Source organism: Oxyura jamaicensis, chromosome 1, assembly GCF_011077185.1.
Source record: "Oxyura jamaicensis isolate SHBP4307 breed ruddy duck chromosome 1, BPBGC_Ojam_1.0, whole genome shotgun sequence".
Lineage (NCBI taxonomy): Eukaryota > Metazoa > Chordata > Aves > Anseriformes > Anatidae > Oxyura > Oxyura jamaicensis.
In genome coordinates this window covers 34,124,600-34,135,682 of record NC_048893.1, presented here as the reverse complement: position 1 = coordinate 34,135,682, position 11,083 = coordinate 34,124,600, and positions in this window count along the sequence as shown.

Below are 11,083 nucleotides of genomic sequence, written 5' to 3'. Positions count from 1 at the left end.
TTCTTCTTCTTCTTCTTCTTCTTCTTCTTCTTCTTCTTCTTCTTCTTATCAACCTTAGAAACGACGTGAAAGTAAACAGCCAAGAAAAAGACTAATTCCTTCTTTTGGGAAAATAAGATATTTAAAGTTTCTACCTTGCATTTATTTTTACCATCCATAATGGATCAAGCATCCTTTTGCCCCTCTTTCCTCTAGGTGTCACTTTTGCCAGAAACACTTAGGGGCTTGTTAAAATCACAGCAGCTCTCTACTTCTTTGAGATGTTTTATGATCAGAAATCATAAAGCCTGGCAACAAGGCTGCCCAGAGGATAACTATATTAACTTTTATTCTGATTCGTATCTGAAAAACTGAAAATGAGAAGTCAGTCCAAGAGCTTCACTACAAATTCCAAATCTTTTTTTTTTTTTTTTTTTTTTTTTTTGTGTGTGTGTGTGTGTGTGTGTTATAATTCAGTCAGATATATCACAATAAATTGATGCCTGTCTTCCCCTTTTTCACTGCTTAGCAGTTTGCTTTGTGCTGCTGTAAGCAGTAAAGATCAGTCTGTCTTCCTCTTCTTTGGCATTTCTGTTTCTTATTGTGTCATTTGGTTATCAGCTCTTCAGTCCTGTTTTTTCTTCTTCCCCATCATCTACACTGATGCTAAAAAGTGTCTTTAATTCAGCTGTAGTTCTTAGAAAATCTATCTAAGAAGATCCAGACTTAAAGAACTGATCAACCTTGGATTCTGTTAGTTTTGATGGGGTTTGAAAATATTCCTGTGTCAAAATCTAGTCTTTTAAAAGTATTGATAAAAAAATCCCTGAGCTATATTAGCTGATGGTGGAAAGAAGAAAGTGCAATGTTACAATGTTTTTCCCCATTCCCAAGGACATTCTGATGAATTCGTTTGGAGGAGAACTCCTTATTCCCTTCTAACCAAGAAAATTAATTTAAATTTAAATTTCAAATATAAATAAGTATTTTATTTCAATATGTAAAGCAATAGAAGCTATCACCAGAATATTTTATTCTGTATCTTCTAATGCTCTCTCTCATTGTTTGTATTTATCTTTTTTATTACTCTTGTGAAAAAAGGTTATTAAAAAACAAAGAATTGTATATAGTATATGTTCTCTGAGATACCCCAAATGTGTAATAACAATAATAATAATGATTTTTTAAAATATGAATGCAATTCAATGTATATCTATGTTGATTTTACCTCAGTGTATCTTCATCAGATGTTGCTAATCTATCAGTTATGCATTTTCCTTTCTACCTTTAAAATTCCAGATGTGTTTAGTGCTGCTAGTAAGAACTGTTAGGATTTAAGACAGAAAACTCTACATCCCCTTTTTCAGTTTTGCCTTGTTACTAGGTTGTATGTAAATGGACAGAGTAGGTCAATCATATCGAAAGAAACACAATAAAAATCTCAACATGATATTTTGGCTGCTGCAGAGTGCTGAAAAGACTTTTGGGGTCTGGTGTGTGGCATTGCTTTACTCCAATTTAACACAGTAGCATAACCTCATGTACTGTTAATGCATAATAGGACTGTGTGAAGATTATAATAGGACTGTGTGAAGATCACTGACATTTAAAAATGGTATGTTCTTTCCTTCTAATCTAGCTCTTAATTAAAGTGAGTAAGATTTAAAACTTCTGACAACACTGATAATATGATCCATACCATTGAAAAAAAAAATAGTAAAAAATAAAATAAAATAAAACATCAGCATTACTTCAAGGCAGCTAATGTAGTTTAACAAATAGAATTGAAAGAAATATTATATTCACGTCAGCAAGCTTGATGCTTAAATGTATCTTCTAAATGAGGTTTTACTTCATTAAAATGTGAATAAAGGACTTGAAATATATAAATAAATTAATGAAATAAGTCCAGAAATGGGCTTTCAATGAGTCTAACATTTTGACTAGAATTTTTCTTGAAGAATTTGAAAGTTTAATGACAAATAGTTTAATATATTATTTATAGTAATTTACAGAACTCTAAAATTGATTGCAAAAATCAGACTGCTTGCAGTCTTATTTGAAATCAGATATATTGTCAGTGATTTCTTGGTGAAATAAGCTTAAATTCACAAACAAGGCTTAAATATGACTGGATTCCAATGTTTCCTGGGGATTGTCTATGGCTGCTAGATTTGGTTCATGCAAACACATTTTAGGCCATTAAAACTTAGATCATCATATCTTAAACATCATCATAATCTAAAAGAGGTATTTAAGATAGGTGGAATGAAATTATCTCCAGTTGCCTTTATCTCCTTACTGGCTATAAAGTGAGTTCAGATCACTAATTTCTACTAGGCAATTAACAATCTAAAAATTATTTAAGTGAGCTGACTCTTGAGCTGAGTGTCTAACTCATCTTTTTAATAGTTCATTCAAGCATACTCACGTACTTCTGGTTTGCATGTTCATTAATGTTTTATTAAGTGCTAATTAATCTTCCCTACATGTAGTGTTGCTGCCTGGCAGTGTTATAAAATTGGACATTCTGTTCAGCTGTAATGGAATACAGGTAGATTCACTCCACCTACTCAGAAATCAGCTTTTGGATATGTGATTTATTTTTTTTTTTTAATTTTATTTATTTATTTTCCCAGTGTCTGCCTTTTGTACTTATTATGTGGGAGGTATTTACCAGTATTTTAGATCTGACATTTGGGAGCATTGTGGGACTGAAACTGTCTAGGCTAAGTTGAAAAGATTCTGCCCAAAATTTGACAGCCGGGGTACATAAAAACCAGCATGACAGACTAATCCTAGCAAAGGATTTCCCTAGCAAATTGAAAAAAATCTTAAGTTTTCCTTAAATCCTAATGTGTTTATTTGAGTACTGCAAGACAAAACTGACACTTACTGTCAGCAGTCCTGCAAAGACAGAGCACAAAAGCCTTTTTAGTCCAGGGAATCTGAATAGAACCTGTTTGCTGTCTGGATTAAAGCTAAATGGTAAAAGGGTTTAACACAGTTACCACATCTCACCTGCTGTAATGCATCACCTATGTCTAAACTGTGGGCTGTAGGAACACTTGCACAGACTGAGCATCACATGTTTTCATGGTGATTGAATGGCCTGCAGAGAGGTTGTGCCATTCTAGGTCTGGATGATGCAGGGGACCTGCCCTACAGTCTGCAGACAAAGAGGTTTGTCAGGCAATGAATCAAAGCAGTGACTTAGTAATAGATAAAAGCTTACAGGTAGCACTGAGTTTATTCAACTGTCCAGATTAGAAGAAGAATTTCTTCTAAGTACAGTTATTACGTCACAGACTGCCTGTGGGGTCCATTGCATTTCACACATTGATTGTGGAAGTAAAGGTTTATTTCAGGCAAGATGAAACAAAAACAAATGAACAACAACAGCATCAACAAAAACAAATGAGAGGAAAAAGAGACAGTGAGAGAAAAGGGAAATTCAAAACCTTCTGCAGAGTGTGGTCTAATGATCTCTCCAGTGCAACAGGAGGTCCCCAGTCATACATTTTTGCAGTTTTCACTAGGGCTTGGCAAGGGTCTTTGCAGGAAAATTTTGTTTTTCCTTCTGTATTCCTGTTCCTACTCACAATGCTGCTGGTGCTGATAGGAGTGTGGTTTGGTCATGAATATATTCTGCTATGCTTTTAACTAGGCCTCCTTCTCCTGTAATATAAACAAAACTCTACAAATCTAGAGGTATGAAGAGAGCTGCAGAGAAGGGGTGGGACAATGGAGGTAGGCAATCATTTCCTATGAGAAACCCACTTTCCATAGGAAACTTACTTTCTCTTACCATGAGAAATACCCCATCTAGGGATTCAGATGCAAGGACATGAACAGTTGCATAGAATAACCAGTTTAAAGTTTCAGATTTACCAATGGAAGACTTTTTTTTTTTTTTTTTTTTTTTAATTATAAATTTTATGATCCTTAAAGTACAACACAACACTACACATGGTACTAATTTGTCAATGTACTTTCAGAACTAGATTAGGTGATGAAAGCACCAGGGATTAAAATATTTTCATGTTATATAAACTACATAAAAGTATTACTGTATTACTGTATATTTGGCTATGGACTATTGCTGCATGTCATACATAGTTCCACAGAAATATTCAAAATAAAATAAAATAAAATAAAATAAAATAAAATAAAATAAAATAAAATAAAATAAAATAAAAGACTAAGCAAGAATCATCAATATGATCTTAAACAGTAAATGATCAGTTGCATTTGTTCCAAATTTTAGAAGAGAAGAAGGGAAGTCTCTTTGACAAGTTTGACTTTGGCTCAAAAGGTAAAACCAGAAATCTATCCCAAAAAATTATCAGTGTTTTAAGAAAATTGCATAAGTATTTGTTTTTTGTCAAAATCAAAATGATATTAAGAATAATTATGTTAATAGTGTAAATTCTTGTACTAAAAATAGATATAACATTGAAAAATCAATGTTTCCAAGTTGCATTAAGTCTTATTATAATCCTATTTAAGAGCGTGGGAAAGAATCAAATATTATAAATATACCTCCTTATTTAAGGCTAAGTGATACCATCAGGATTGCTGTTATACTTATCTCAAAACACGGACTTAAAAAAAAAAAAAAAAAAAGTGTGCTGTGAGCCCAAATCCTGATACCTTGGGAGATTCTGCCATATGCCTCAATGCTCCAGTGTAGCAGTATAGAAGTGCTGCTGCCTCAGCCTAAGTATCATCCTGGCTACCTCATATTAGAAAGTGGAGTTCCAAGGCAGGCCACGATTTGGTCAAACAGGGAACACTCAGTCACTGTTACTGGGGTTCTGTTGTCACTTAGGCAGTATTTTTGAGTTTTACAGAGGAGACATGAACAGTATCACTGCAATTTATCAATAGTATGTGAAGATGTGGAAAATAAAAGTAAGGAAAACGTACCATCTAAAGTGTATGGGAAATTTAACAGCGGGTAATTCTTCTGTGCCACAGGGCGTGGCTTGGCAACATACTCTATTTGAAATCCAGACACAAGACTTATCTTTCGTGTCAGCATCATCTCCTTCATGCCTTTTTTAATCTGTTTTAAATCTTTGCATTCCAGTAAAAGAAAATATGCTATCATATATATCATTTTTTACTTACTAAAACTATAAAATGTATTGCAAATGCTTCTTAAAGTCACAGAGGAAATACTTGCTGTCTCCTTTGTTCCAAGAGAAATAGAGATGATTTTCAGACAATGATTCAATAAATGAAGAATATTTTCTTTGTCATTTTGGAAAAAATGAAAATGTTAATTTAGAAACAGACTATAGCATTAAAAGCTAGTGACAAAGTATAATTTTAAAGTTAAATATCAGTTAACTATTAACCACATACTTGATAAATAAGGACAAACAACCTACTCCCACATCCAGATACAAGTGTGTTAGCTTCTGATAACAGTAAATATTGTGTTTAACACCTTGCTGAATTCTTTTAAGAGTGATACAATACTATTTTCTGGACAGCTCCATTTGTTGGAAGTGAGAAATCATGCAATTGTCTTTGAAAGTTATCTGAGATATTACATGCTTACCAGTGCAACGTGTTGGTAATATATGACTTATGAAATATTATCAGCAATTTTGTGGGGAGACTTAATATCAAAACAGAGATGGATAAATATTTATGACATCTGAAATCATGATTCTATTACTTCCTCCCTTTCAAGGAAAAGGGAAAACAATGTAGGACTTCACGCGTATACGTTCATAACATTTTGAATACCTTGTGCTTGCTTGCTCTTTGTTCCGTGGAAATCTGGATCCCTGAAGAGCTTTTATGATCACCTCAAATTATTCAAGGTGGCCATAAAGTTCTACATATATGTATGCAACTGAAGTTATGTCATCAGGACCAACGTTTTGTGACTGAACTAGGATGTGACTCCTTGAAAAGACAAGCTACTTGTATTAAAAGCTTCAGATGGGACAGGTATGGATAATACTTTTCCATTGTAATAAATGGTCTCTACTTCAATTTGAATTTTAGTGCACAGAACTTGATGGACTTTGTATCTGAATTTTCTTAGTGGGAGAATGGGGTGGAAATGAATTTCATCTCTCACTCTTTGTTTACCTTTCAGACTTAGTATGCCATGGCTGTTATATAAAACATAGGAGAAAAAAAAATAATAAAAAAAAAATTAGTTATTCTCTAACTATTCCAGATTTTTTCAAATGTAGTTGTGTCTTATGCAAGGAGCTTTTCTCCCACTAATGTCTCTTTCCACAGGCCCTCCAACAGTGAAACACATTGTACCCCCATTTATAGCATAATGTCTCGCTGATTGACTTTCTGCTCAGAAGTAAAAAACACAGTTGAATGGTGACACACTAAAAGAACACATTCCACTACCCTAACACAGCGTTACTGCTCCTAACATCACAAACAGCTTACTAGCATCACATAAGGTAGTGCAGCAGATATGCATGTTAAACAGGTCTTATGCATGAAAAAAAAAAAAAAAAAAAAAAAAAAAAAAAAAAAAAAAAAAAAAAAAAAAAAAAAATTTAAAATTTTATTTTTACTTCCAAAAAAAATTTAACAGGGGGAAAAAAAAAAAAAAAAAAAAAAAAAAGTAAAAATACCAACCAAATTTTTGGATATAAAAAGGAAAAACATGAAAAGGGTAGGTACAGAAATAAAGAGAGAATAAAAACTTCTAGAGCTTTTGTCCCAAAGGGAAATATAGGCTTGACAGAGTTTACAACTGATCTGAACATAAAAGCTTTATTAACTTAACAACAACAGAAAAGGTTTTAAAACGTGTTCTTTTTTTTTCCCCCAGATTTTATTAGAAGAAACACTTTAATAGTTCCCTCAGGTAACTGATAGTCATTGCTCAACATAAACAAGTGATGAGTTTTGGATGCTACAAGCTGTAGTGAAGTGCTGGACATGATAAACCAATTTCTGTTTTCTTTGATGAAAATCTTCTGTTTTTATGTGTAAGTACTATTTTATTTCAAAATCCTTTCCATTTTCCGTTTCATGCATGAGCTGCAATCCATAAAACACACATTCTATTAGCACAGTGCTCAAGCTAGCCATTTGATGTGACATTCCTGGCTTTATTTGTACATGGGATTCAGTTGTATTCTTGTTATATTGATTTTTTCACCTGCATGTCTTTGATGGTCAGTAACAGCTTTACCAAAGGATTAGGACCTTGGGCGACAGTGGATGTGCTGTTCAGTGCCATTCCCTGAACCGTTTAGTTCTCACCCTTGCCTTTAGACTGTTATAAATTGAACACTGTTTCTTCTGTGAAGTCTGCCACACATTCAAAAGAATGTAGCAGTAGTATTCAAAAAGCTGCTTCCTCATGTACTTGACCTTGCACAAGACATTGCCCTCTGTTTCTGAAGAAAAATCAAATAGCTGACTGAGCTTCCGCTTAAATATGGTGAAGTTCCTTGAACCATGAAGTTCAGCTTCCAGGCTGAGCTGGAACACAGAAACTGCCATACGGAAAGGAGACGGTCTCCTTTCCTAAAACACTGGTGACTTTTAGTACCCTGGATGAGTCAGAATGAGGAGCCTATCATTGATAACATTAAGCTAGAGAGATGTATGCAATAGCATATTCTTGTAGGTAAGATAAATTTAAATATATACACATATGCAGTGTTGCTTCTATAATATTTTAATTTTACAATCAAACTGTTTGGTACATAAACAACTAGTAATAATAATAATAATAAATCTTGGAAAGGATTTGATTTGTTCTTTTACACAGGGTGTGTTATTTTATTTATTTTTTTTTTTTTTCCTTCTTCATAGCAGTTATGAAAGGAGATGATGTTAAGGCTCTGAACAAAATATGAAATTCTCTTAAACCCATGTAGCTTTACTGAATTCAGTACCACTGCCTTGCTTCCCCTACACTGAGAATCTGTATCATTTTCCAGAGCAAATTTCTTCAGCCTGATTTGTTACATGTGCAGAGATACTAGAAGGGGCAAATCTCTTCAAGCTACTGTGATCTTTAGATAAAAGACACTTCCATAAGTTAAAAAGTATTATTATTATTATTATGATAATTGCAGTGTACATTTTATTTGAAATTTACCAATTTACTTATAGTTTTGTGTTCTCCATGAATCTTTTATTCTACAAATGTCAACTTCTTCCAAATCACAGTCCCTTCCATGGCTACAAACTACCAAAAACAGAGAGGGGTACAGTTTCAAAGTACTGTGTAGGAGGTATTAGCACAAATCCTGTTATACATGAACAGATTTTAGCACACACCTCCCTTGCAGTGCTTTGAAAATGTATCCCTTCATATAAAAATACCTGCATGGTAATATAGAGAACAGACTTTCTCTTGCTTTGTTAGAAGAGCTTTGCATTCTTTGAAGTCCCTAAATTTATTCAAATTAACCCTTTTTGTAGCAAACGGGGGAAAAGTCTGTGATTATACAGAAGTTCTCCAGAGATTTATTCAAAAGCCCACACAGTTTATGGTGATTTTTTTTCCAGCTTGTTCCACTAATCCAACAAGCATTAGAAAAGCCACATTAAAACTGACAAAGAAAATACAGCAGATCAACCAAAACTCTATCAAAACATAGCAAAACATAAAGCGAAAGATCAATAGAGATGTGAAATAGACACTTTTAGCTTATTTCACTAGGGAGTTTTTGATTTTATTTATTTATTTATTTACTTACTTACTTACTTAAAGCAGATGTACAAAAGTGTGACTTGCAGCTTTTGATATCTTTCCATAATATATAGATGCAGAGACACAATAATTTGCATTTTTATTTCAAACTGACAGAACACTGCACGCTAAAGGTCAACATAAGGTACTGTAGAAACAAATATTTTTCTGTTTCTTAAAGACAGCACAATAGCCATCTCTCCAAGGCATGAAACTTCTGGAAATTATCTTGTCACATTAAGGAGTAAAAAGTCTCAACTTATTCCCTCAGCTGCTGCATAATTCCATCATCTGTTCTGAGTTCTTTTAATTTTTTTTTTTTATTTTTTTTCCAAAATAATACTTGGTACCAATAAATTATACAGACTTTTTATATCTATTAGCTATAAAATTATTTTTTTATTTCATCCATTTTACATAGTCAATTTTTCATTTGTATTAAATCTTGCATCTTGCATTCTAAGAACAAGAAAGTCAGAACAGCAAATTTCCTTTATTATTTTCAATAATTTTATAATACTTTTTCTTTCTCAAATGGACTTACAGCCAATACAAGGCTTTAGACAGGCCACTCTTATTTGTGGTTTCAATGGAAAGAAGTAGAATTCAGACTCTCAGATAAAAAAGAAGCGACCAGGCCTAGTCACCATGGGTTTACAAAGGGCAGGTCCTGCTTGACGAACCTGATCTCCTTCTATGGCAAGGTGACGTGCTTAGTGGATGAGGGAAAGGCTGTTGACGTGGTCTACCTTGACTTCAGTAAGGCATTTGACACTGTCCCCCACAGCATTCTCCTCAGGAAACTGGCTGCTCTTGGCTTGGACTGGCGCACGCTTCGTTGGGTTAGAAACTGGCTGGATGGCCGGGCCCAGAGAGTTGTGGGGAATGGAGTCAAATCCAGTTGGAGGCCGGTCACTAGTGGCGTTCCCCAGGGCTCGGTACTGGGGCCAGTCCTCTTTAACATCTTCATCGATGATCTGGACGAGGGGATCGAGTGCACCCTCAGCAAGTTTGCAGATGACACCAAGTTAAGTGCATGTGTCGATCTGCTCGAGGGTAGGAAGGCTCTGCAGGAGGATCTGGATAGGCTGGACCGATGGGCCGAGGCCAATGGTATGAAGTTCAACAAGGCCAAGTGCCGGGTCTTGCACCTGGGGCACAACAACCCCAAGCAGCCCTACAGGCTGGGAGATGTGTGGTTAGAAAGCTGCCTGGCAGAGAAGGACCTGGGAGTAGTGGTTGACAGTCGGCTGAATATGAGCCAGCAGTGTGCTCAGGTGGCCAAGAAGGCCAACAGCATCCTGGCCTGTATAAGAAACAGTGTGGCCAGCAGGGCCAGGGAGGTGATCGTCCCCCTGTACTCAGCTCTGGTGAGGCCGCACCTCGAGTACTGTGTTCAGTTTTGGGCCCCTTGCTACAAGAAGGACATGGAGGTGCTCGAGCGAGTCCAGAGAAAGGCAACGAAGCTGGTGAAGGGTCTGGAGAACAAGTCTTACGAGGAGCGGCTGAGGGAGCTGGGACTGTTTAGCTTGGAGAAAAGGAGGCTCAGGGGTGACCTTATTGCACTCTACGGGTACCTGAAAGGAGGCTGTAGCGAGGTGGTGGTTGGTCTATTCTCCCAAGTGCCTGGTGACAGGATGAGGGGGAATGGGCTAAAGTTGTGCCAGGGGAGGTTTATCTTGGATATTAGGAAGAAATTCTTCACAGAAAGGGTTGTTAGTCACTGGAATAGGCTGTCCAGGGAAGTGGTTGAGTCACCATCCCTGGAGGTCTTTAAAAGACATTTAGATGTAGAGCTTAGGGATATGGTTTAGTGGAGGACTTGTTAGTGTTAGGTCAGAGGTTGGACTCGGTGATCTTGGAGGTCTCTTCCAACCTAGACTATTCTGTGATTCTGTGAAATAAATTGTTTCAACACTCTAGTGAATACTCTCATAGTACTCCCATTAAATAAAGAAACAAACAAGCATACATTATTTTGTTAAAAGCAAACAAACAAACAACAAAAACAAACAATCTAAACCACCAAATCCAAAAAACAAACATCCATGTAGAGTGGACACATCTTTTCTTGAATAGCAAGACACTTGTTTCCTGCATCAGCTCTGCCGCAATTCAGAGAGATGCTCCAACTCTGTTTCTAAGAACCAGATAACCATCTTTCATGTAATAGAGTTGGGTATAAAACTTATCATGTAGCATGAGGAAAACAAAGCAAAACAAAACAAAACAAAACAAAACAAAATCCTGTCTTTTATTTGTATGGGTCTTAAGGTAGAATTTAGCTAGAAACTTTGCAATTCCAGCTGGTATACGTTCAAGAACAAGGTAGAACGTACATGGTTTTCTTTCTTTTCTTTCTTTCTTTCTTTCTTTCTTTCTTTCTTTCTTTCTTTCTTT